This window comes from Amaranthus tricolor, chromosome 8 (assembly GCF_026212465.1).
Source record: "Amaranthus tricolor cultivar Red isolate AtriRed21 chromosome 8, ASM2621246v1, whole genome shotgun sequence".
NCBI lineage: Eukaryota > Viridiplantae > Streptophyta > Magnoliopsida > Caryophyllales > Amaranthaceae > Amaranthus > Amaranthus tricolor.
Genome location: NC_080054.1, coordinates 11,544,036 through 11,553,916, shown reverse-complemented (window position 1 = coordinate 11,553,916; position 9,881 = coordinate 11,544,036).

Here is a 9,881-nt window from a genome sequence, read left to right as displayed (position 1 = left end):
AGAATGTCATGTATTAGTTTAATGACTGAATCAAAAGAAGTAAATTCAAATTGGTAAATTATAATATAATATGAAATACTTACAACTTTTATGGGAGTTGTTCTTTTGGCAACAAAGGCCTCCCAATCCCTCTTCGATATGTGGCCCCATATTTCGTAGGGCATCTTCCAAGGTGATTGCTCTCCACCTTCGTTTCCTGTTTTGACCTTTTTGGTCGTATGTGCACGCCTCTTCGTAATCCAGCCAGTTACTAGCTTGGATTTGAAATCTCTGAATCTTTCAGCAAAAGCTGAAAGAAACACATTCTTCTTGTCCTCATCGCTCTCGATGTGGAAAATATTCTACAAAAGAAAATTATATTTATTACTGTCAATTAAATTAATTTTAATATGAAACTAAATGAATAAAAATAGTAAAGTTGCTTACCACAGTATCATTCCATAGAGAGTTCTTCAAACCCTCTGGAACCTCGTTCAATGCGTGCAATATGGAAATCTTGCGGATACATAGGTCCACTTGTTTTCCATATTGCCTACGCCATTTTCCGCAGGGTTGACCCAATGCATTGTATTCCAAATGCATGGGTTCTGTGACTTTGAAGTTTTTCGTAGCACCTCGCCCTTTTCTTTTCTTACTGGTAGTGGGAGCATCCATTGGTGGGGCGTCTTCAGTCTCAAAATCATTGTCAATTGGTGGAGCGTCTTAAGCCATACGCTCATATCTCACAATTTGGTCCTCTTCACTGTCATAACTACGATGCTCATTATCCGAGGTCTCAATCTCGGGGACAATTTCGTCTCTGAATATATGCATTGTATATCAGTACCTGAAAGAGTATGAATAGAAATATATTAGAACATAAGCTAAGTAATATTAAGAGTATGACTATGATTTACAATTCTAATACGTTCAACACAATAATATATAACAAATAGTGTTCTGTGCAAAGTTTCATGCAAAACAAACCAAGTGCCAAAAAAAACTTTAAAAAGCTTTAAATTCATACCCTGTGAATCACTTAATTCAAATGTATTCCTTCTGTGTGATCTACACGCATATAACCAACATCTACATCATCTACATCATCTTGATCCAATGATTTTGGATTGATAAAGGGAGGGGAATCTTCAAAAACTTCATATTCTTCCTCATCTCAACATCACCTATACCAAGGATGCTTCTTTTTCTTGGTACAACAATAGACCATTTTTTATCAGACGGGTCTACAATGTAGAATACATGCTTGGCTTATGTCGCTAGTATGAATGGCTCCTCACTATCACGCAAGTGAGCTAAGTGTACAAGAGTGAATCCACAAGGGTCGTCATTTTTTATGCATCCTCGATTATTATCTACCCACTTACATTTGAAAAGACCAATATTGAAAGTGGAGTAGTCAAGCTCCCATATTTCATGTACCCGCCCGTAGTATACTAATTTAGCATCAACCGGCGCTTGATCCTTCACACTCGCGTAAAATGTAGATGACGCCAAAATAGAAATCCCACTATTTTGTAGATACGATGACTTCTTGTCTTGACCCTCAGTCCAAAATGTGAAGCCATTGACATCGTAACCCTCATATTTGTTGACATCATCACGCGGACCATAAGCTAACCACTTAACAATTTCAGATACACCCTTGAGTTCTTCGCATATTACTCCATTATGAAAACAATTAAGAAACATCTTGTTATGCAACTGCATCAATGCCCTATCCCCTTTAGAAGTATGTTTTGCGCGCAATATATCAAAATGCTCACTCAAAAAAGGATGAACTTTCGAAATATGATGCTACACATACAAGTGTGCTTGTAGAAGGCTTTCTCGAGGAGGTGTGACCGATTTGGAGCCAGTTGTTCCTTTTCCCTCAAGCCTTCCTTTATGTCTAGAGGTGGGAAGTCCAATAGGCTTTGCCATGGCAAAATACTCGGCTATAAAGTTACTAATCTCATCGCTCACAGTGCCTTGAATCATACTCCCCTCGGGTTGTGCTGGATTCCTCACCTTGTTTTGTAAAACACCCATGTGTCTTTCAAAAGGATAACACCACCTTAAAAAACCTGGACCCAAAAACATGATCTCACAAACGAGATGGACAATAAGATGAACCATTATGTCAAAGAAAGAAGGTGGAAAATACATCTCAAACTTGCATAAAGTTACAATCACGTCGAGTTGAAGTGCATCAAGTTTAAAGGGATCAAGAACTTTACTACAAATTGTGTTGAAGAACAAACATAGCTCGGTAATAGCATATCTCACATGTTTTGATAGTATTCTAGATTGCAATTGGTAAGAACACTTGCATCATTACATGGCAATCGTGCGATTTCATGCTTCCCAACTTCAGCTCACCATTTAGGCTCATAAATCTCTTCATGTTGGATGAGTACCCAGACGGAACCTTAATGCCATAAAAACACTCACAAAATGTCCGCTTCTCTACTTTGGACAATGTGTAGCAAGCTGGAGGCAAATAAACTTTGTCATTACTCATCTTCTTCTTACTGCCACCAACTTTATCAGCTCTATTTCTTTTCTTACTCACCTTAACATGTGCCCACAACTCCGGACGAAGACCCTTACATTCAAACCAATCTCGCACGACCCTAACATCCTTTGTCTTACCCGAAATGTTCATGAGAGTCCCGAGTATGGCATCGCATACATTTTTCTCTATATGCATAACGTCAAGACAATGCCTAACCTGTAGATCTTTCCAATATGGAAGCTTCCAAAAGATTGATTCTTTTTTCCATAATCGGTCTTAACCCCCTTGCACTTGCCCCATTTTACCAAATACAGTCTCAACTCCCTTAACCTATTCATAAACCTCATAACCGGACAACGGTCGACGAGCTACACGATCCTCAACCTCCCCGTTGAACAACCTCTTCTTCTTACGATATGGGTGGTCTCGTGGGAGGAACTTTCGACGGTGCATGAATACGTGTTTGCACTTAGGAATCCACGTGGATTCCATGTCATCAATACATATTGGGCATGCTTTCTTCCCGTTTTTCTTATACCCCGATAAGTTGCCATATGCCGGAAAATCATTAACGGTGCATAAAAGCATTACACACAAGGTGAACTCCTCATTAGCATATGCATCAAACACTGAAACGCCTTCATCCCACATCTTTTTCAAATCCTCAACGAGAGGTGCAAGATATACATCTATGTCATTGCCAGGTTGTTTAGGACCCGAGATAAGAAGCGAAAACATAATGTACTTACGCTTCATACACAACCAAGGTGGCAAATTATAGATCACTAAAAGTACCGACCAAGTACTATGTTGAGAACTAAGATTGCTGAATGGGTTCATTCCATCCGTACACAGTCCGAGCCTTAAATTACGAACCTCATACCCAAAAGCCTTATGTAACCTATCAATACTCTTCCACTCCGGAGAATCAGATGTATGTGTGAGCAAGTGACCTTTCCTCACCCTATCTGCATGTCACCTCAAATTTAATGCATCTTTCTTTATAAAAAACAATAGCTTGAATCTAGGTATTATTGGAAGATACCACAATACCTTAGCCAGGGTCCCTTTAGCATCCGGAGCCCCTTTGCGCTTGTAGCGCGATAACCCACACCTAGGACACTCTTCTAAGTTCTCGTTTTCATTCCAATGCAACACACAATCATTCGGACATGCATGAATCTTCTGGTACTCTAAGCCGAAAGGACACATGAGCTTTTTGGCATAATATGTCGACTTTGGAAGATCATTTCCCTCAGGAAGCATCTCACCTAACGCTTCTAATAACATTGTGAAACTAGCGTCACTCCAATTGAACTTTTACTTAATGTTGAAAATTGTCAACACTGCTGTTAGTTTGGTGAACTTTGTACATCCAGGGTACAGAGGCTTTTGAGAAGCCTCTGTCAACAAGTCAAAAACACGAGGACGTTTTCCTAACTCATCCTCGACTCCCTCCATCATCTCATCAACACCATCCACATCCTTATTGACATTATCTTCATCTGTCTCATACCCATAAACATGATCTACTACATCCTCATTGACATCGGCCACATTATTGACGTCCTCAACAACACTTTTCTCTTTGTAAACTCCCTCCTCACCATGCCAAACCCAAACATGATATTAAGGCCTAAACCCACGTCGAAGTATGTGCTCCCTAAGGATATCAACACTATCTACCTTTGATACATTGCCACAACTGACACATGGGCAATAAAAACCAACTCCCCCCGTCCTAACTTGATGTTCAACCGCAATACTACAAAATTCTAATACGCCATCAATAAATTCCGACGATTCAATGCTTCCTTACATCCAAGAATGATCTATTGTCATCCTAATTAGTGTGATTAATTGATTAAAAACAAAATTAATACACAACTTTTAAACATATATACTTATTTATAACAAACATATATAACCCTAAAAATATATACTTTTAATAATTAACATTGTAAACCTTAGAAATATAACATTCTAAATATAAATAATAAAATTAAATCATCTAACCTTAGAAATATAAGTATTCTAATTCTAATAATTAAAGACAAGTATAACAACAAACCACATTTTTAACAAAATATGCAAATAGTTAACAAACCACACACAAACCACATTTTTAACTAAATTACCAAATTACAAGTGAAACAATAAAAATATAAACTTGCAAATTTACAAAATAAATAGAAATTACCTTGATTTCGTGGGTTATGTAATAATCTACAAAGAAAAAAAATTAATTAGCACTAATTTTCATAATTCGTATGCAGTAGAAGAATAATTCGTTTGCAGTAGAAGAATAATTCGTATGCAAAGCACATTAAAAAGAGAAATATAATAATAATTCGTATGCAGTAGATTTTTAAAGCAGTATTAGATGAACAAGACCTTTAAGTTTTGAATATTTTTCATATGTAGTAGATTAACAAACCACATTTTAAAGGTTTTTCGTATGTATTGAAATTAAAAAGAGAAATAATACCTTAATTCGTGAGTTTTGAAGATGAACAAGACCAAATGCCTTTGGTTTCAAACGGTTTTGAAGAATGATGATGAACAAGAACACAGTAGAAGAATAGTAGGGGGTTTATGAAAATTCAAAGTTTGAAGTTTGATGATGAACAAGAACAGCAGCAAGGATTTACCTTCAGATTCGAAAATTGATTTCTGGGTTTGTGAAAATGAAGATGAACACAAGAAACGAACACAAATCTTGATGCTCAATCTTACGTTTGTGAAGATCAAGAAGAGGAACGAAGCAAATGAAGATAAAGATGAAGCGTTTTTTCAATGGGTTCGTTTGAGAGAACAAAGCAAATTATACATACGTATTTGTGAAGGGTTTTGTGAAAAAAGAAACTGGCGGGTTTTAATTAAATTAATATGTCCTACGGTCATTTGCTGCGGTTCAAACTAAACCAGAGCAATTAAAGTATTTGTGAAGGGGTTATTTGCTGCGATTCAAACTAAACCGGAGCAATTAAAGTATTTGTGAAGGGTCATTTGCTGCGGTTCAAGAAAAACCGGAGCAATTAATGTATTTGTGAAGGGTTATTTGTTGCGGTCCCATGGAAAACCACAACAATTAATATTGTACTGAGTATTTGCTGGGGTCACATCTCAAAACCGCAGCAATTAATTGTTTTTTTTTTCTAATTCATTTTCCTATTTATTGCTGCGAATATACAAAAACTGCAGCAAATGATAAGCAGCAAATACGTTTTTTTCCACTAGTGAAGAGGTTGTTTTTGAAAAAGCGAGCTAAAATTAGAATGAAACTGAATGATCAGGATGAGATATGAGATCTCTGAGGAACCAAATCAATAGGTTGTAGAAAAGAATACTTGAAGCTAACTGGTTTCCCTTTGATGATCGGACTACCATTATTGAGAAGGCAGTGTAGGAATATAGATGCGTATAGCAGAATTGCAAAAACCTTTTTCTTAACATCTAAATAGAATCGCAAGCATATCATAATATGAATTATCAGATATAGAAGAATATCATAACCTTGATGCATGAATTCCACATTATATATAATTGAAAATGAAATATACCAAAAAGAGATAATAGAACGTCAAATGTCGTTCCTCTAATGTTGGTCCACAAGCAAGCATCGAACGGATCACCACGCATGCTAGTGCGTTATAAAAAAAAACCTTTTCTCATTACTTTTTAGGTGAAAATATGAGTGTGTAGAGAATACTAGAAATGATAATGCTTATGGAAAAGATGAACAAAGTGCATCGATCTATTTATACAGAATGTATAACCCCTTCATATACTCATTTCAAGTAACCTTTACATGTATTGATCATGATGAAGTAAGTTTGTTTTAATTATTAAACCACTAGTAACTCTTCACATTTCAAGTAACACTTATGATAATTAAGTACATGTTTTAATTCACAATTAAAACATATATTCAATCTCTATGTATAACTCCTCGTACTTGTATGCTCTTCTTTTTCTCTTTTCTACATCCATGCCTTGTACCGACATCATGGTTGATTAAATTTGAACTTTTTAAAAGAGATTGTGAAGATTATTTAAATAAATATTTATTTATTTTTCTCATTTTTTTTTCAATTCGCTTTTTGCGCAAATTTTGGTTCAAATTTAAAAGTTAAATTATTTTAATTATGAGTTTTTTTTGAAAGAATTATCAGTTTTTAAAAATTTTAAAGAGTTGATATTTAGAAAATATATATTGAAACGAATTTATTAAATTCTCATATGAATATGTTTTTTCATATAGATTAATGAGAACTCATAGTTAAAGTTTGACACTAAAATATGTAAATTTTATTTGAAATAATATATGTCATATGAAAACTGAGAAAGTAATAATGTAATCCTAATTTTGTATCTTCAACTTCTAAGTTTCTTCGCCTCAAAAAAACCTTTCAAGTTTCCAATAAAGATTGTGCAATGAGAGATCAGACATGAGTTTTTTTTCCTAACTATTTTTTTAAACTATTTTTGATACACAAATTCTTAAATGAGACGGTCTTCTGGCGAGACTAATTCTATTGGGTTGGTCCAGTACACACTTTTAGTCTTAAAGTGATTAGTTATAAGTTAAAGTGATCACTTATAATTTTAAAATAATCATTTATTATAGTAGTAATTTTGTAGGGTGATTAATTATAACCTTAAAACGATCACATACAATCTTAAAATAATCAATTAAAGAAATAAGCTAATATATGGGACCCTCTCATGATAAGACGGTCTCATACAAGATGAGTTATTTTTAATAATAAGTGAATGTCAAGAAAACAATAAGATACATTGGAGAATGATGATTCTTGATATTTTAGTAAGAAGGTTTTTTTCAATAAGTTACCCTTTGTTAATGGTTTTGTATATATTGAATGTTATATGGACAAGCGTTTAAAATAAACATCACGATTTAACATTTACCAAATCGTACAAACGAAACCAACTTAATTCGAATTCAAAAATTCATTTATAGTTATTTAAAAATCAATATGATCAAACACAAGTTTGATTTTAAGTCAATCTTACCCGATTGACACTCGACTCGAATTTCAACTGATAATGAACCGGTGTGAACCTGACAACGCAAATAACCGTTGTTAAACCGATCCGCAACTAACCGATCTGACCTAAGTATGAATCTTCGCGACATACAACTTAAAATTTACTGATTCGAAATCCGACCGAACCGAATAATACCTATCAAAACTCAGCCAGTGACTCGAATAAACACCTCTACAATTGAGATATGTTTTTGTCTTATTGGCATCAGCTTTTGGACAAATAAGCGGTAAACAAAATGGTCCTAGAAACTTTAGTATTTTTTCTTTTATCAATGGTTAGAGGTGTTCATTTGGGTTATCGAGTCGGTTTTGGACAAGTGTCATTTGGTTAGGTCGGATTTTGAATCAGCTAATTTCAGGTTGTATGTCGCACCAGGTCATACTCGGGTCAAATCAATTTGTTTCAGATTGATTTAACAACGGATATTCGTGTTATTAGGTTTTGTATCGGTTCGAAACCAGTTGAAATTTTAAGTCGAGTGTTAATCGGGTTCGGATTGTCAATTTAAGGATGGTTATGGGTCCAGGACCCTGTTGGATCTACCCTGATTCCAATAATTATTAGAAAATTTGAAAACATTAAGATAAAAAATAAAAAAATGAACGAAATAATACAACTTTCAAATTTATTCCAAAAGTAAGCGTGAAAATCCCAAACCTGAGGTATGGAGTTATTCGCAGTTAGTAACTGCGAACAGATCAAAAAAGAAAAAATAGTTGTTCGCAGTTACTAACTGCGAACAACCCTTTGACTTTGTTTGACCTGTTCTAACTGCGAACAGATAACTGCACAAATATGCAACAGCTTCCTTTCCTTCTTATTTTCCTATTTTTCAAAACCCTAGCATAATACTACTAGACACTCTCCACAAATACACTAGCTTGAATCCATCAATTGTTGCATTCCTCTTTCAATTTGGCACTTCAAAATTAGTTTGGGATACTCTAGATCGAACAAAGGTAAATTTTTATCCTTTTTTTAGTATATATATATATATATATATATATATATATATATATATATATATATATATATATATATATATATATATATATATATATATATATATATATATATATATATATATATATATATATATATATATTTTTAGGATTTTGATGAAGTTTGGTTGTTTTGGCAAAACTAGTTCATTAAATCAACACTCCTCTTAATCATCGATAACTATTCAAGGTAATGTGTAATTGTTTTTATAGTTTTATGTTGTTTTTTGAATTATTGTTGTTGATGAGCATATTGAATTAGTTAAATTTGATGTACATTATGTGTTATTAGGAATGTTGATGTTTGTATTAGCAATTTCATTTATGAACTTATTAATTGATTTATTATTTGGATTTTCTGTGCATTATATATGTATGAACTTAGTTATATTATGGACTTTATTAATTTGTAGACCAAAAAAGATTATAATCAAATGACTATAATGTACTTGTATGGGCATGAAGTTGTTGATGATGTTGATTTTGTTTGTATTAATGTAGAAAATGGCATCATTACGCGTCACTATAGTATGTTTTTGGAATGGTTGTATTCGAGAAAGTAGTGGTAAAGTTCATTATGTTGTGGGAAGACATAGGTTGTTTGCATGCAACTCGAACATGGATTTGAACCAGTTTAAACATTTCATATATTCTAAGATTGGATTGGACCCCACTAGAAGTACCGTAAATATAAGCTTTAAATATGACATGAGGGGAGAATTGCTTGCCTTTCCTGTTGAGAATGATGAGGCTATGGATGCTATGTGGGAGCACTCAAAGTCAACCCAAATTTCCTCTTTGGAGTTATACGTAGAAGAAGTACCCTTAGGAATGTAGTTGCTTCTAATCCTACTCTTACCCCTATGCCTATATCAACTCAGGAAACTCTTAATCCTTTCGTTCCTTCCACATCTTGTACTTTTTCTCAACCCCCTACGAATTAAGTTCCAATTCATTCAATGGTTAACTTAGGAGAAAGTGATGAGATGGGACCTAGGAATGATGGAAATGAGAGTAATGAGTTCATTGACGACCCTTCTAAGGATGATTTGGACGCCGATGAGGATGCGCTAGCAAATGACATGATCCTAGGAAACATTCCTACAATCATTCGTCCTACACCTTATGCCCTATGTCCACCTCTAGACGAGTATGAGGACGAAAACTCATGGAGGACTTGGGCTTGTGATACCACTTACACCCAGGAAGGAGAGTTAGAGAAGGGTATGATGTTTGATAGCAAGGAAGCGTTGTTGGAAGATAATAGAGTGTATCATATTCGCAAAAATGTGGAGTACAGAATGTAGACCTCG